Source organism: Suncus etruscus, chromosome 18 (assembly GCF_024139225.1).
Source record: "Suncus etruscus isolate mSunEtr1 chromosome 18, mSunEtr1.pri.cur, whole genome shotgun sequence".
Taxonomy (NCBI): domain Eukaryota; kingdom Metazoa; phylum Chordata; class Mammalia; order Eulipotyphla; family Soricidae; genus Suncus; species Suncus etruscus.
Genome location: NC_064865.1, coordinates 56,706,368 through 56,725,127, shown reverse-complemented (window position 1 = coordinate 56,725,127; position 18,760 = coordinate 56,706,368). Strand labels below are relative to the sequence as shown.

Below are 18,760 nucleotides of genomic sequence, written 5' to 3'. Positions count from 1 at the left end.
TGATGGTGGGGATTAGATGAGAGGAATAAATATCAGGTTATAGGATACACAGTGGTGGGAAACTGACCCAGCACACAAAACGAGAGAATGAAGTGTCTGTTTCCAAGTGCAGATTCCTCCAATCAGGAGATCTTCAAGTGGAAGACATCATGATTTATCTAGAATGGGATAATGCCTGTTTTCGTTCCACTCCTGATTCCTTTATTACAGAGTATAGTTTTTATGAAAAAAATTAGGTTAACTGTGGAAGAAAGATCTTTTGTCATGCCTTTCCTTTGCTTGGCTGTCCTCCTTTTCCCAAACTTTGAAAAACATGCTAATCACACAGCCCTGCAGAAGGTAGTAAGGCTCCATAGTAAACACAAACTTGGTTTTTGTACCAGGAATTTTATATCCCCAAGACCTCTCTACTAGTTATATCAGCATTACTTTTTACCCCCTTCTTACCCTTATTTTAGTACATAGAAAATGATTTTCATTAATTTTCTAAGTAGTTTTCATTTAATTCTGTCATTTTTATGCCATAACCATCTTGTATATAACTAACATTCGTTTCATAGTATTTATCATACTATAATAATGGAAGAACTGGAAATTGGGGTTATATAACTTTTCTTACTGTTACAATAATATTCCAGAAAAAAAAAACAGTAATGATTCAGTTCAGTTTTGAAATCTAACCTTTTTTGTCAACTGCCCAGAAACAAAACAGTCTTAGAAATGACAAATAAAGCTAGACTTTATGAGTCATAGAATTCTGATACCTTCATATGCCAGTTTCTTTGGAAGTTTCAATGTCCAGAACATCTAAGCATTTTCTTCTAAATTGATCATTTCCTTACCTGCCACTAAAGTATAGATTTTGAACCACCTAATGGTTTTTGTCAACTTGGTGAGTATTAAGAAGAAATTAACATATAATCTGGTCACTCAGTTTAATTTATTTGTGTTTGGGACCATACCCTGCAATGTTCAGGGTTTGTTCCCATCTCTGCACTCAGGAATAATTTAGGGAGCAACCATATTGGGTACTGGATTGAACTGGGTTAGCTGTAAACAAGACAAATGCTCTTCTCACTGTACTATTGCTCTAGTCCTGATTTTAAATGTTTCAAAGGTCACTTTCTAGGGCCGAAGAGATAGCATGGAGGTAATTGCATGCAGAAGGACTGTGGTTTGAATCCTGGCATCCCATATGGTCCCCCAAGCCTGCCAGTAGTGATTTCTTTTTTTTTTTTTTTTTTTTTTTTTTTTTGGTTTTTTTTGGGCCACACCCTGTGACGCTCAGGGGTTACTCCTGGCTATGCGCTCAGAAGTTGCTCCTGGCTTCTTGGGGGACCATATGGGGTGCCGGGGGATCGAACCGCGGTCCGTCCTAGGCTAGCGCAGGCAAGGCAGGCACCTTACCTCCAGCGCCACCGCCCGGCCGCCAGTAGTGATTTCTGAGCTCTTAGCCAGGACTGACCCCTGAGAACTGCCGGGTGTGACCCAACCCCCCCCCCAAAAAAAAGGTCACTTTCTTGAGTGTAGACAAAAGATTGCAGAGAATCAGGAGTATGAAGAGAAGTACATGCTTTGAGGATTTCTGGCACTGTACCAGAAACCCTGAGCACCATTGGGAGTCTACAGTATATGAAAATTGCCCTCCTACCCACTCATCCTCCATCTGCTCCCCCCAAAATCATACTCAGGAGTCATGCTGGAATGCTATTACAAGAATCTATGTAAGAGCTTTAGGGCACTTATATAAAGTGATTGGAAGGAGTTGGATGAGGCTATATATTTAAGCATAACTGACATGCAAGTGTCAGAGGAAGAGAAACTAGATGGGCTCTAACGGTTTGGTCTAGGTAACCTGAAGAAAGAAGTTGGCTGTACTAAGATGAAGGATGCTGAAGAAGGGACAGATCATAGAGGGAATAAGGAATCATTTGGTTTGGGTATGTACTAAATGAAGAAAATTGCTCCTAGTATGATGAGAAAAAAAATGGGGCACCACCAATATCTTCCCTCCAATCAAAGCCTTTTCTTTTTCCTCAAAAATTATCACTCGCCATTAGTTTGGTGTGTTTTTAATACCTGATCCTAGTTTGCTTTTATATCTCGTTTAAATTTTTTACTTAGAATGTATCTGTGATATTAATCTATGATGTTGCAAATGGCTGTAAGTATACCATTTATCCGTCATACTGCAGACAGAGCATTTGATTTCCAATGTGATGGAGTGACAAGCATGCCTTTGAGACCATTCTCATGCATGAGCTCATTTCTGTTGTGCATATCTATAGCACATTATAGATACCTATATATCTTTTCACCTATTACTATGAAGATGTGTGAAAGATATATATATATATATATATATTCAACTTTAGCAGACACTGAAAATGGCTTCCCAGAGAGTTGTCCTGACCTACACAACCACCAGCCATACTCAAGTTTCCGTTGTTCCACATCTCTGTCAACATTTTTTTTTATTTTATTTTTTTTTTTTTTTGGTTTTTGGGCCACACCCTGTGACGCTCAGGGGTTACTCCTGGCTATGCACTCAGAAGTTGCTCCTGGCTTCTTGGGGGACCATATGGGACGCCAGGGGATCGAACCGCGGTCCGTCCTAGGCTAGCGCAGGCAAGGCAGGCACCTTACCTCCAGCGCCACCGCCCGGCCCCAAAATTTTTTTATTCATAGGTTTTTTTTTTTTATTTTGGGGTCACACCCGGCATTGCTCAGAGGTTACTCCTGGCTCCACGCTCGGAAATCCCTCCTGGCAGGCTCGGGGAACCATATGGGATGCCGGGATTCGAACCAATGACCTTCTGTATGCTAGGCAAACGCCTTACCTCCATGCTATCTCTCTGGCCTCTGTCAACATTTTTATTGTGTTTTTAATTTTAGCTATTGAAAAAAGTATTGCTTTACATATCTTAAGTAGAGAGTCAAGAGGGAAGTTAGATATGCAACTTTGAAGGACAGATTAACTTCAAAGAGTCTGCAGTTTATACTTACAACCAGATACTGTGGAGGGACTAGCACAACAGTACAGTAGGCTTGCATGCAGCCAACCTCGATTTTCTACCCAGCAGCACACAAGGTCCCCCAAGTTCTGTCAGGAATGATCCTTGATTGCAGAGTTAGGGGTAAGTACTAAGCAATGACAGATGTGGCAGAAACAATAAAAACAGAAGTGGGGGCCCGGAGATACAGCACAGCGGCGTTTGCCTTGCAAGTGGCCGATCCAGGACCAAAGGTGGTTGGTTCGAATCCCGGTGTTCCATATGGTCCCCCGTGCCTGCCAGGAGCTATTTCTGAGCAGACAGCCAGGAGTAACTCCTGAGCACCGCCGGGTGTGACCCAAAAACCAAAAACCAAAAAAAAAAAACCAAAAAAACAAAAAAACAAAAACAAAAACAGAATTGGATGTGGGTTAGGAGGAGAGTAAAAAAGTTTAGTATTACACTCTAAGAAATTTAGAATTTAGAAATCCTCTGCAGGATGAGGATCCGTGCATGCATTAGGAAGCGTAAATTAGGTGGGCTGATCATCTTCAATAGAGTGTAGCATGCTGGAAGCCAAAGGAGAAAAAAATGTTTCAAAAAGAGCACTATCAACTCTTCATTTCCTGAGAAGCTGAAAAAGACGAAGACAGGTTTGATTTTTGGATTTGGTAGTGATGAGTTTGTTGTTACTCTTAAAAACAGTATCTGGTAGATTAATGGAGCTAAAATCTGATTAAGCGATTGGGGAAAGCAAATATCCGCAGCTGACAAGATTTGCTATTAGAGAAAAGAATATGTAGTAGTTTCTAGAAGAGGATATAGAACTGAGAATTCTGTTTTAACTCAGGCAATATTCCAGTATGACTGGTAGAGTATTCCAAAAGGAATAAGGCAGAATTGAGTGAGCAAGAGGCAATGAGTTCTAGTGCACATATCTCAAAACAGGGACATAGGTGCTCATGGATGAGTCAGCTTGCATCATTCTCAGGAGGCCACGAGTTTGATCTTCAGCATTCTGCAGCCAACTGTGTGTAAACATTGAAGCTAAGGTTTGTAACCACAAGCACTGCGGCCAGACTTTCTTTTTTTTTTTTTTTTTTTTTTTTTTTTTTTTTTTTTTTTTTTTGGTTTTTGGGTCACACCTGGCAGTGCTCAGGGGTTATTCCTGGCTCCAGGCTCAGAAATTGCTCCTGGCAGGCACAGGGGACCATATGGGGCGCCGGGATTCGAACCGATGACCTCCTGCATGAAAGGCAAACGCCTTACCTCCATGCTATCTCTCCGGCCCCCCAGACTTTCTTTTTTTGTTTGTTTGTTTTTGTTTTTGTGTCACACCTGGCAGCGCTCAGGGGTTACTCCTGGCAGGCTCAGGGAACCATATGGGATGCTGGGATTCCACAGACTTTCTGCATGCAAGGCAAACACCTTACCTCCATGCTATCTCTCCGGCCTCTCTGCCAGACTTTCAACCACCCTCGTAAACTTGTATGTAGCACTGCCACCAAGCATGAGCAACCCCTGATCATTGCAGCCAGATCCTCAGTAATGGGAAAGGAGGGGGAATAGATAAAAATGATTCTTTAAGTCATATCATAAATAGTCTGGCTGTTGAGACAGGAGGCAGCAAAGGGATGCACATGTGGAAATGTGGATGAGTTTGGGATCATCTCAACTTACACAGACATTGGGTGTTCCCCTCTACTGAGACCTGAATATTACTCTAGCCCCCAAAAACAACAGATTGCTTTCCTCCCCAGGTAGCCGGATATTTCTCAGGATATGGCGGCTGGTTTCCAGGGGTAAGAGAGTCAGGTAGCAAAATGCAGTCCACCTTTTGTGACCTAGCCTTGGAAGTCACATGTTGACATGCTGAGAAATAACAATCAAGGAGGGGATTAACAGAATGTGGGTGGAAGGAAAAGTTGTCTCTGGAGAATGGCAAGATTCTGGAAGAATGTATGGGCCTGGAAATGTTCCTGGAAACTGATGATTGCATTGCACCATCTTTAAAGATGGGAAGAGGTGACCATCATAATCCCTAAAAGAAACCCACAGGGTCCCTTCCCCCTCCAGCCACTCTTTTCATTCTTTCATCCAAAACTGCTTGTAAACCCCACTCAATCTTGATCATGTACTAAAAACAGGCACCCCACTTTACTTTCAAGGGCTAATCGAGATTTCTAAACAAAGCTTTTTGAAAAAAATTCCCTTCATCTTTCTCACTGCTCCTCTTTATAGAACAAGCAGCTGTGTAAGAGGAAAGTATCAATACAAGACAGCATATTATACTCAACATCGACCTCTATCTCAGACACAGGCCTGTTGAAGTATCCAACACATTACAAGTATATCTCCTTAGGATGAGGGTTACCCTCCACCCATAAGGTTCTTGATTCTTCATGCAAAAGCCACTTTTGAGGGGCCGGGCGGTGGCGCTAGAGGTAAGGTGCCTGCCTTGCCTGCGCTAGCCTTGGACGGACCACGGTTCGATCCCCCGGCGTCCCATATGGTCCCCCAAGCCAGGAGCAACTTCTGAGCGCATAGCCAGGAGTAACCCCTGAGTGTTACCGGGTGTGGCCCAAAAACCAAAAAAAAAAAAAAAAGCCACTTTTGATTTTAAGAGTCTGTTCCCATCTTTTTGAGAAATGAAAATATCTAATGTGTTAGTGCCATGGACTGAAACTAGGACCATGCCTTTCCGATACACCCCATCCTAAGCCAGGTTTCATTTTTGCCATCTATTAACAGTTTTCACTGATGGGTGGGGTGTTGAGCCCACCTTATGGTGCTTAGGGGTTATTCGTGTTCTGTGGTCAGGAATGACCACTAGCAGTGTTTAGGGTATCATTTGCAGTGCTGAGAATCCAACTGGAGTTGGTTGCATTGCAAGTGAAGAGTCATAACCCCCAAATAGTCCCAAGTTTTTTGTTTTTGTTTTTGTTTTTTTTTTTTTTTTTTTTTTTTTTTGTTTTTGGGCCACACCCGGTGACGCTCAGGGGTTACTCCTGGCTATGTGCTCAGAAGTCGCTCCTGGCTTGGGGGACCATATGGGACGCCGGGGGATCGAACCGCGGTCCGTCCGAGGCTAGCGCAGTCAAGGCAGGCACCTTACCTTTAGCGCCACCGCCCAGCCCGTTTTTTTTTTTTTTGATGGTTGAAATTATGGGAATCAAAACCTAAGCCTTGGACTGGATTTTTTTGTTTGTTTTTGTTTTCTGGGTCACACCTGGCAGTGCTCAGGAGTTACTCCTGGGTCTGCACTCAGAAATTGCTCCTGAACCAAAATAATAATAATAATAATAATAATAATAATAATAATAATAATAATAATAATAATAATAAAGGGCCCGGAGAGATAGCACAGCGGCATTTGCCTTGCAAGCAGCCGATCCAGGACCAAAGGTGGTTGGTTTGAATCCCGGTGTCCCATATGGTCCCCGTGCCTGCCAGGAGCTATTTCTGAGAAGACAGCCAGGAGTAACCCCTGAGCACCACTGGGTGTGGCCCAAAAACCAAAAAAAAAAAAAAGAAAGAAAGAAAGAAAGAAAGAAGGAAGGAAGGAAGGAAGGAAGGAAGGAAGGAAGGAAGGAAGGAAGGAAGGAAGGAAGGAAGGAAGGAAGGAAGGAAGGAAGGAAGGAAGGAAGGAAGGAAGGAAGGAAGGAAGGAAAAGAAAGAAAGAAAGAAAGAAAGAAAGAAAGAAAGAAAGAAAGAAAGAAAGAAAGAAAGAGAAAGAAAGAAAGAAAGAGAAAAGAAAGAAAGAAAGAGAAAAGAAAGAAAGAAAGAAAGAAAGAGAGAGAGAGAGAGAGAGAGAGAGAAAGAAAGAAAGAAAGAAAGAAAGAAAGAAGGAAGGAAGGAAGGAAGGAAGGAAGGAAGGAAGGAAGGAAGGAAGGAAGGAAGGAAGGAAGGAAGGAAGAAAGAAAGAAAGAAAGAAAGAAAGAAAGAAAGAAAGAAAGAAAGAAAGAAAGAAAGAAAGAAAGAAAGAAAGAAAGAAATTGCTCCTGGCAGGCTCGGGGGACCATATGACCATATGGGATTGAACCAGGGTCTGTCTCAGGTCATTGTCATGCAAGGCAAATGCCCTATTGCTGTGCTATCACTCCAGACCCTGGACTGGATCTTAAGTAAAACCCTTATTCCAGGAATGGAGTGATAGTACAGTGGGCAGAACACTTGCCTTGCACATGGCTGAGCTGGATTCAATCCTTAGAATGCCATAAGGTACTTCAAGTCAGACAGAAGTAATTCCTGAGAGCAGAGCCAGGAATGATCAGAGGACCATTGGATAGACTCCCATACCCACCCCCCAAAAGAAAACCCCTCGTCCAGTTCCAGTACCTATCCACTACAAAACCCCAAGTTAGGGTCTTCCCTACTCAGTCAAGCTGTGTTGGACAGCAGAGGAGGTGCTCTGCTTGCCCCAGAAATTCTCATATGGCTTAACATATCTAGGAGCAATGTAGTAGTCTGAGTCTTGCTGAACTACATACAGGGAGGAGCACTCCAGTCTATGTTATGTGACCCTACCACCCACATCACTACCAAGAGTCCCTGTATGACACAGCTCAGGTTTCGTCTGATAATCTTCAGACAGAGGTTAAGGAACTAAACTGTTTCTCTGCAGAAATAACGGCTCTACTGCAGAGTCAAATTCATGTTTGCTGGACTGGCAACTGACTTTAGAGCACGAGAGCAAAATTCTAAAGAAACTGCATCTCTGACAAATCTGATGAATAGGAGCTCATGGTGGGTGTGGAAATGTGCGAAGGACAGAAGGCTGTGGGTGGTGAGCAGTTGGCAGGCACCTTTTAAAGACGGAGGACAAGGACTTCTGGAACAAGGATTCAAAAGGGAACAGGGAGAATCGAGGGAGAACAGGAAGAGGCAACAGATGCTGCACTGCCCACAGGCAGGTGGTCCTGTGTGCCAAGACATCAGTGTTCTGCATAAAAGGCAGAATGTTGGCTGCCTGATTCATCCTTGTGGACACTGATTCAATAAATGTCTACTGAGCATCGACTCTGAACATTGTTTTCACTCACCATGACCAAAGTCATGAACAAGGACACAAGGCTAAAGCTAAGCCAAGCCAAGCATGTGTGACCAGAGAGGGAAAGAATGCCATAAAGAGGGAGTTCTTTGAGTTGTAGGGTTTTTAAACCCTTGAAAAAGAATGGATCCTGGGTAAAGAAATCACTAAGTATTATGGAAGTGACAGAGGGGTAAAATTTCTTCATTTGTCAGAGAACCAAACTGGCTTTAAAATGAGGTAAGAATGGATGTGTAACTGACTTCACTGTTCCTAAAAAGTGCTGGTATAACTTAAAAAATTAATTATTGAGGGCCGGAGTGATAGCACAGCAGTAGGATGTTTGCCTTGCACTAGCCGAACCAGGACGGATGGTGTTTCGAATCCCGGCATCCCATATAATCCTTCGAGCCTGCCAGGAGTGATTTCTGAGCCCAGAGCCAGGAGTAACCCTTAGTGCTGCCAGGTATGACCCAAAAACCAAAAATAAAATAAAGTAGTTTACTAAGCCAGGGGTACTGCAACTGCCAAACCAAATTGGTTTGGTCCTTGGCACAGTATATGTTTCCCTGAGCACTGTCAGGACTGATCTGTGAGCACAGAGCCGAGAGTTAGCACTGAGTGGCTGGAACAATTATATAATGGGTAAGGCATTTACCTTGCACGCTGCAGACCTGAATTAGATCCCCAGAATCCCGTACAGTCCCCTTGAGCCTGCCAAAAGTAATTTCTGAGTGCAGAGCCAGGAGTAACCCCTAAGCACAGCTGGTTATGGCCCTAAAATAAAACAAACAAAAAGAGAATAAGTCCTGAGCGCCACTGACCAAAAATTCCAAAATATTTATTACAGAACATTTCAAACTGATATACCATAGAATGGTGTTGTTTTATACAACAGAATAGTGTGATGAGTCCCCAAGTTATTCTTTGTCCAGATTTGAACAATGATTCATGTTTTTTAAATCCTGTTTAGCATCACCTTCCCAACTCCCTGCTATTTTTTTAATTCCTGGGGTATTTTAAGAACCAGGAATCTTTTCACTTGACTTGTCAACAGTATCTGTTAACTAATAAAGACATTCCTCTGCTCACCAGGATTAACATAATACCATCTTTCCAGCTAATAAAATTAACCATCACTTTATAAGCTCTCTTAACAATAGCTGACAGAAGTAAGTGCCAGGTATTCTGAATGAAAACAAGCCAACAGAGATGCAGGGATGAAATCAAGTAGATCCTTTGATGGGACAAAAAAAAAATTATATTGTAAAATACTAACATGGGAAAGAAAATAAACATTTTCATTAATTTTAGTTATGCATAAACAAATATATATATTTTCATATCACATAAGCAGAAGATAAAGAAGAGCTCGAAAGAACACTAAACAATATATATGTGAATGATGGGACAAATATGTTTTTTCTTTTCATTTCCTGATGTTCCTCAGAGTTTAAGAGAGATGTGTTGGAACTCGTGGAACAGAGTGGAGATTCTGGGGGAAGAAAGTGGTGGTGGGAAAGTCTGGTTAATTCAGCCTTGAATTAATATTCAATATAGGGATTTCCACAGTCCACAATTCAGAAATACATTTGACTACACAGTGCACTCTGGAAATGTAGTGTAAATAAATAAAAGTTAACAAAAAGGGGTGAAAATCTCACAAGCTAAGTTTCAGAATCTATTTTTTTGGTCACACCCGGCAGCTCTCGGGTTACTCCTGGCTCTACGCTCAGAAATTGCTCCTAGCAGGCTCGGGGAAACATATGGGATGCCAAGATTTGAATCACTGCCCTTCTGCATGCAAGGCAAACGCCCTACCTCCAAGGTATCTCTGTGGCCCAAGTTTCATAATCTAAAAGTGACTCATCACTTTTAGAAAAAGTGACCAGTTGGATAGGAAAAAACATAACGCCACCAGCCCCTTTAGATAAATCAGCAGCCTTACAGGAGAGTCAATCCCAAGAGTTAGTGTACCAAGGGCGGACCAACAAAAAGAGTTGATCCATTTATGAGGTTGTTTGCATTTATAAGATTAAAGATGCATTATTAAATTGAACATTCCTAGTTTAGGTTACAACTAGAGTACAACTTGTATTGGACTATGCAGTAGGTAGGGGTTCAAAGTGATTTAAGATCAACTTAATTTTAAGGTCATTTATGGAAAAAAAAAACCACCCAAAAGAACCATAGAAGAGGGACTAGAGATAAAGTAGAGCAGGTAGGGCACTTGCTTTGCATGGAGTCAACCCAGGTTGGAGCCCCTTCAGGAGTGATCCCAAACCAAGTCTCTCCAAAAGAGGACTGCCCAGGCTTGCCCAGGCTTGAGAGCAGAATTCCACGTTTGATGTTATTGGCCTCTATCGCCTCCACTCACAGGAAACCTCTGGGGGTATTAGTCAATACCATCCTTAGGCAGGTGTAAAATAAATCCCACCCATTGTGAGATCACCTCACATGTGTATTTCTAACTCCAGGTGAATGGGTCTGAAGAAGCAGGGTATCCGTGAAGGATTAATAAGCCAAGCTAGTCAGGAGAGTATCATGGAGTCAGTTCACTTTTCTTGGTTTCTCCTGTTCTCCTGTGCCCAAAGCCAGAACTGCTTTTTCTTTATTCAATCCAGCACAAAAATACAACCAGGAGGGGCAGGGTGGAGTAAGATATAGGTGGGCTTTTATATATCAAAGGAAGAGGTTGCAGGGGGAGGAAGATGGAGGAATGTCTTTCTTTTGGGTTAATAGCTAGGTGTCAACTTACAGGCTCTGATGCTTACTGGATACTCTAACCCATATACAGCTCAGAGAAAAATCACACTCATGGTAACGAGCAGCTTGCAAATTAACTAAATTCATATCAGGAAAAACAAAATCACTACCAGATTTATAGCACAGCTTTTGCATTAAATGGGACTGAGGACTGATAGCCAAGATATGAAAACAACCTAAGTATTTGGTGGTAAGAAACTGTCTAACGGGGCCGGGCGGTGGCGCTGGAGGTAAGGTGCCTGCCTTACCTGCGCTAGCCTTGGACGGACCGTGGTTCGATTCCCCGGCATCCCATATGGTCCCCCAAGCCAGGAGCGATTTCTGAGCTCATAGCCAGGAGTAACCTCTGAGCGTCACTGGGTGTGGCCCAAAAACCAAAAAAAAAAAAAAAAAAGAAACTGTCTAACAAAGTTGTTGTATACAGGGGCCGGGGAGGTGGCGCTAGAGGTAAGGTGTCTGCCTTGCAAGCACTAGCCAAGGAAGGACCTTGGTCCGATCCCCCGGCGTCCCATATGGTCCCCCCAAGCCAGGGGCAATTTCTGAGCACTTAGCCAGGAGTAACCCCTGAGCATCAAATGGGTGTGGCCCAAAAAACAAAACAAAACAAAAAGTTGTTGTATACATACCATTATGCACTAAGAACTAGGATACATTCTGAGAACTGTATTAGGGAATTCACACTCTGTCTGAATGTCACAGAGTGAAATTATAGAAACCTAGATAGTAAAGCCTAACACACACTTTGGCTATAGTCATATATAATCTATGGGGACCACCATTGCATATATGGTCCTTTGTTGCCCAAATGTCAATCAATAGTGCGTAATTCTTCACAGCCACAAGGAGATTATACCTTGTCATCTGTGACAACCTATGAATAAACACAGGTTCATTAAACTAAGTGAATAAGTCAGAGAAAGACATCTCACTTATATGTGGAATTTCAGAACAAAAAAACTCATAGAAAATAAGTTGGTGGTGTAGGAGAAATAAGTTGCTGAGAAGATCTTGAAAGTCCTCATCAGAAGAAAATATAATTTGTATATTTTGGGAGACAAAAAATAACTAAACTTACTGTGATTATCATTATGTAATATCTACAAATATAGAATTACTATATTAAAATCTAAAATAAATGTTAAACGTCAATGATAACTCAATTTTTAATTTAGAACGAAGAATAATTATACTGATTCAGCAAGCACAGCCAATATATTTTTTCATTAGAACCAAGTATTCAAATACATCAAACTTAGAATAGCTCCAAATTGCAGCATCAAAGACATTAACAATATTGAAAATGGAGGCCCGAGCAGTGGCGCAGGGCCTAAGGCGACTGCCTTGTGCATGCTAGCCTAGGACGAACTGTGCTTCAATTCCTTGGTATCCCATATGATCCCCAAGCCAGGAGCAATTTCTGAGCGCATAGCCAGGAGTAACACCTGAACATCACCGAGTGTGGCCCCTCCAAAAAAAAAAAAAAAAAAAAAAAAACACCATAAACAAACCAATATTGAAAATGATGAAGCACTGTAAATTTCTTTATATCACAAAATACTTTTCATTATAGAAGTCAGCAAACTCAAAGCAACCATGCAACTTATTCTTGATTTTGCTTCGTACTCACACATACCATCCAAACTACTCACATTAAACTGAGTTCACGTCTTTCAGGAGACAAATCGGGGACTCTTGAGGGCATCTAAATCTATTTTCTCATAAAGAAAATAACAGAGGCCAGAGACAGAGAATACATCAAAGAAGGAGATTGTGTTGCTGACCCAGGTTGGATCCCGGCACCCAATAATGGTCTGTAGGTTCACCAAGAGTGAACCCTGAGTATGGAACAGGAGGAAGCCTCCTCTGACCAAAAAATTATATATAGAGGTATATATAAATATATATACACATATGTTACATGTAAGTATACACACAAACACACACTCTTTGGACCCAAATAGTATAGTAGGTAGAATGCTTACTTGGCAGAGTAAAGAATAAACCTTAGACACTGCCCCGTACACTCCCAAAAGCTAAAACAAAAATAAAACAAGTTTAGCAAATGCTTGTCTTAGAACTAAAAGAAATAGGGGAAATATCTCAAATGTCTGCACAGCCTTCTAAGCACCCCAGTGTACCGCCCAAGGCAGCATCAACCCAGCAATCCCTGAACCGTTAGGCCCAAACGGGCTAATAATCTCTGTGACGGTGGTATATCTCTAGAGACTTCTGGGCATTTATTGGAAGCACCCCACATCAACACGCCCTCCCAACCCCAAAAATTAAAAAAAAAAAGTCAGTCCTCCGGAGGCTGGGCCTACCTGTCCACTGCAGCCTCGGCCTCCGGTGATACTCACAACCGGCTGTGTGCCCGTTGGGCCGGCGGGGAACTTCCAAAACTGCTGCCCTTGCTGCTTTCTGGAGCTTTGGTTTGGGAGTTTGGAGGAAACCCCTGGGCTCCCCGTTGTATCTTCGAGGAACAGCCAAGATGGCCAAGTTGGGGGAAAAGGATGGAGACAACAATGGGTCGATGTAGGACTACAGAGGCCTAAGGGCCAGAATGCTCAGTCGCTCCAAGCCCCGCGTGATTGTGGAGTCTTGCGTGACTGTTGAGGAGTCACCAGGGACACATGCTCTACCCAGGGCCACTGGTCTCCTTAGTGTCCTCTTTCTCTTGTAGGGTAACTCCCAGCACTGGGGCCCTGCTGAGCACCTGACATCATGGAAGGTAAATTAATTCAGCACGTTCTACTACAGCGGAAAGCCTAGTCGCCAAGATGCACCCCCAAAACACACCTGTGTCTTAAGACTGCAGAATGCACTTGCCACTGCGACCTTCTACCCAACAATCCCTCCCTGAGAGTCATTATTTCTGAGCCCAGGGTGACCTTTTTCTTTTTGTCCTTTGGGTGATTTCTGAGCATACAGCCAGGAGTAACTGAGCGCTGCCCGGTGTGACTCCCCGCCCCCCCCAAAATAAACCAACATTAGTTATACCTCCTTCCAGACACAAAGAGAAAAGAAGATAGATGTTTCTCTATTTACTTCTTTAATGTAATATAAAGGTCAAGAAACAGATCTGGGTTAAATCCAAATTCTAAGCTTTCTAGGTGTTATGAGCCATCATAAGGTTTCTTATATGAACTTAAGTTCGAAGTGTATATAGCCCTAGTTCTTTCCTCCAGAGGCCTGAAAAATGTCAGGTGACATTGTTTCCTTCCAATAGGCTGTGTCTCCCTGGGCATGTCATGTCACTCATTTTTTCTGGAAATCTCTTCCCACACTCTCAAATGGCACCATTAGTTTTTGCTTGTCTTTCCCCACAAGGCTCCTGTGAATTCTACAAGTTAAAAATGGCAAAGCAATTACACTAAGGGAGATTATAGCTTGGCTGACCTTATTTCCAATGTCTTCAAAGAAACATGATTTCTAGTGAGCAAGAAAACATCCTCTAGAAATCAGAGATGAGCTGGGATGTGTCTCAAGTGGTAGGTTGTCAATGACGCTGGTGAAGTCAGATCCCAAGATGTAGAAGTCACTGGTAGAACTCTCAAAAAGAAATATCCACCAGCCACTTTGGGAAAGTAACTCAGTTTATTGTAGATGGGAAAGGGATATTTATATTAGGGGAAAATAGGGTGTGGACATTGTGTCAGTTAAATAGGTAAGAGGGGATTAAAATTGTGTGTGTGCTTTTGTGTTTAGGGAAGACTGAGTAAGGGGATTAGGCAAAACAGGGTGTGTGCTCTGGGTGTTAAAACAAGTGTGTGCTTCCTAGGTGCCATCCTAGGTTCAGTGCAAAGACCAAGATCACCAACCACAGAAGATGAATTAAAATGACACTGATGGAACAGAACTTCTAGAACCACAAAGACTGACTTCATTATAAATCCCACCGCAGGATCTGTGCAGATACTGAGATCCCTAGACACAGAGGCCTGATAGTATCACCCAGGACAGAGCAGAGGTCTTACAAACACCACAATAGCACCACCGGGAGAGTAAATGATCCTGAATAGAGTCTATAGTTGATCCCATGACAATACACTCCAAGGGCGGAGAAACCCCATATCTCTTAGGCCAAGTGAATTCCTTTTCGAATGACCCCAATATTTACTGTGCCTGGGCAGGAGGGAAGAAAACAAAAAGCACAAAACATTATTTATTTTTTTATATATTATTTTATTTTCATTTATTATTATTATTTTTTTTTACTTACCTATCCATTTTTGGTCAATTTCTCTGTTTGGATGTGGTAATTGAAGTTGTCCCCAGTTATACTTATTCTTTCTCTTCCTTTGTGTTCTTTCTTTATATGCTATGCCATGTTTCTTATATCAAGACCATGGCGTTTTTTTGTTTGTTTGTTTGCTTGTTTTGTTTTGTTTTGTGTTTGTTTTTGTGGGTTTTTTTTTTGTGTTTTTTTTTTTTTTTTTTTTTTTTGGTGCTTGTGTTTATTGTTGGAGTCCTCAGTGGATATTTGACACTTCTTTTTGTACTGGTGGAATGTTTCACCTTTTTTCTCTCCTTCGTTTCTCAAACCGATGTTGAGAGCCTCTAGAAGAATTCTGCTTATTTTCGGCGTATTAGACTTTTACCCCAGTTTATTATTTTTCTCTCCTTCAAACAAAACCACGTAACTTGAACTAGCTAGTCCTGCCCCCCCAATTAGAGGGGGAAACAAGGGAGACACCAGGACCAAACAGGTGCAAGACTACTATGCAGTAGGCTAGATACAGAGGAGACCACATATTCTAGCTACCCTGGGGGTGAGGGAAGAGGATATGGTTGGTAGGACAAAAACGGAGGTGTAGGGAGGACAATTTGGTGATGGGAATCCCCCCCTGATTTTATGTAAATATGTACCTAAAATATCATTGTCAACAATATGTAAGCCACTATGATCAAAATAAAATTAAAAAAAAAAAACAACAAGTGTGTGCTTAAGGTGATTAGCTACAGTAGGGCACATTTCTTGCAAAATGTGAGGCCCAGGGTTTGATCCCTAAAACTTCATGACACCCCCAGGCACAACTTGAGATGGCCTCTATAACAAAAATTGGGAGACAAAGAGTCTGATTGGGAAGATAGCATGATCCAGAATATCCCTGGACATAGAGGAAAGGTTGGATTGTCGCCTGGCTTCCAGTCTCTGGGCCCTTTCTCTGTTGGAGTCTGACAAAACGTACTAATTCGAGACCACCCTGTCTGTGCTAGTCTTGGCCCGGAGGAAATCGCCCCCCACCTAGTGCATCCCCGAGGCTCCAAATCGAGTTGGAAACAGCCTGAAAAAGAAAAAGCCGGCGATGCTTTTCTCCCTGTCGCAGCCTGGGGCGCTGGTTCCACCGTATTTTAGGGCCACGGTGGCTGGGGATCTGCGGCCTCCTGGAGTTGGGGCGCAGGGTCCGAGGACCTCGGACAGCTCCGATCCTTGATGCCAGCCAGATCGGAGGAAATGAGCCCCCCTCTTATCTGTCATTTTGCATTTTTCTGAGTCCTGCATTCCCCCACCCCCCAACGAGCCAGTCGAAATCGTGGTTGCCATGCAAAAAAAAAAAAAAGGCCAAATAAATTTGATTTCTTCTCCTCCCCGCAGGAAATCGTCTTTTTGCAATCGTCCTTGAAATTAAACACAAAAACAAAATCTCTTTCATACATCCTTTTTCTGTAAAATTGGGGTGGGGTGGTTTTGACTCAACACAAAGAGCCGCTTATCTATCTATCTATCTATCTATCTATCTATCTATCTATCTATCTATCAATCATCTATCTGTCTGTCTGTCTGTCTGTCTGCTTGCCTGCCTGCCTGCCTGCCTGCCTGCCAGTCTGCCTGCCTGTCTAAATATTTGGCGAAATCAGGATCCAGAATTGTTGCGGCGGAGGTAGTAGTAAGAGAAAACAAGGAAAAGGGCAGGGAAGAATGGAATGTTATCTTAGGCACGAAAGGTCATTCTGATGGTTGAATAGAAGCAAGGTGACACCTAGGGACAGCTAGCAGAGTGGCGCAGCGGAAGCGTGCTGGGCCCATAACCCAGAGGTCGATGGATCGAAACCATCCTCTGCTAAGGTTAACTTTTCTTTCTGATTAAAAGACATTTCCTAGCCAAGAGTGATTTTTCACTTGATCACTTAAAATGCAAGTTGATTGTCATATCTTCTATACTGAACTAAGAAAACTCCCTTGGAAAGTGTATTTTTTCCTGATTTAGAGTTTTTCTTCCCACATTCTTTTCCTGTCTCTTGCTACACATACAATTCTAAGACTTTGAACTATAAAATTTCCATCCCTGTTAGCTAGCACACACACACACACACACAAAAGTTAATTGGAAAAACTCCAGGGTTGAAGTGGTCTTGTGTCTCTTTCACTTTTTTAGTATCTTCCAGTAAATGAATGTTCAAATGTATTGTCTACTTCTGGTGTTTCGTAGCCTACCATAACACACACAAATTGAAAATCTTTTTTAAAAAAATTATTACTACACACTTTTGGTTTTGTATAAATAATTTATATTTATATACATTTTTATATTCATATACATTTTAAACATTTCAGATTTCTATTTTTATCTATATGTGACACAAACAAGTCAAATTAAGACTTTTAACATACATTATGTTGTTATAGAATTCTGTGGACATAATAATTCAAGAAGAGGATCAATACAGAATTTTTAACTATTATAGAAGGCATACTTCTGTTTTTAAAAGGGATGTTGACAGATATTTAATCACTGTAATTTTTAGGCCTATTTAATATTATATTGCATATAGTGGCACTCTTTTAAACATATTTAAACGTTTACAATGTGCAGTCTTGGTAAGTACTTGAAAAAATGTTAGGGATCCACTGAAAAAATATACCCAAGGAATTCCAAGTTGAAAAAGTTTTTGGAAAAGGTAATAATAGCCTAAAATTAGTGAAATTAAGAAAATAAAGGGGCTGGAGAGGTGGCGCTAGAGGTAAGGTGTCTGCCTTGCAAGCGCTTGCCAAGGAAAGATTGTGGCCGCAGTTCGATCTTCCGGCATCTCATATGGTCCCCCCAAGCCAGGGGCAATTTCTGAGCACTTAGCCAGGAGTAACCCCTGAACATCAAACCGGGCTGCCCCCCCCCCCAAAAAAAAAGAGAATAAAGACTCTACCTTGTGACTGACTTACATTTTTCTTTCAGTAAATGTTTGTCCAAAAAAGATTCTAACTCCTCCTCTCAACTGATTGCTTTTCACTTCCCCAGCTTGGTTTTGTTGTTGTTGTTGTTGTTGTTGTGGTGGTGGTGGTGGTGGTGGTGGTGGTTTTGGTATTGGTAGTTGGGCTAAGACAGTGCTTAGGGCTTACACCTGACTTCGTGTGCCACACCTGGTGTTGTTTAGGGCTCACTTCTGGCTCTGGGCTCAGAGATCACTTTTGTCAGTGCTTCAGGGTTGAACTTGGGTCAGCCACATGCAAAACAGATGCTCTACCCACTAGACTATCTCTGTTTCCTCTGCTTGGTTTTTATTTTTGCTTGTCATCTGTTTGTCATCAGAAAGGTTGAAGGCCAGTGAATAGAACCATACTGAGAATTAATCATTGTTGCAAATCAGCCCCTGATGAGGTTGACTGATGGAGGGATAGAGGATGAGGCCTTTCTCCTCCAGCTCGGACCACGCGCCTGTTACCCTGTTCAGACAGTGGTTCTGAGGTGAATACGGCGGGAAGAAAGCCAACAGGCAGTCAGGCTTCCAAAGAAAACAGCTCTTTATTCCGTGAAGAGGCCGAAGCCAAAAGGCCTAAGAATAGGCCCCAGGAAAAAAGCCCCTCACCTTCCATAGACCCTTGCTTTATGCCCCAGAATCAGGTACCACCCAATGGTGGAAGCAGAATCAGGTACCATCCTAGGGTGGGGGCAGAATGCCAGGTCACACCCTAAGGTAGGGCATAATCACTGATCAGGGTAGGGTCAGTAACATAATAATCTCATAAAATGTTTAC

The 18,760-nt window shown here is 42.2% G+C and overlaps 1 protein-coding gene and 1 non-coding gene across 2 annotated transcripts in view; both read left to right on the top strand.

Annotated features, from left to right (window-relative positions):
* The window catches only part of LOC125996117 (histone H2A type 1-B), a 949,462-nt gene that overhangs the window by 165,536 nt on the left and 765,166 nt on the right, over positions 1-18,760 (top strand). The gene's annotated exons all lie outside the window — the stretch shown is intronic.
* Positions 16,782-16,853, top strand: TRNAM-CAU (transfer RNA methionine (anticodon CAU)). Its single transcript has one exon. It is a non-coding gene; the product is annotated as a tRNA-Met (tRNA).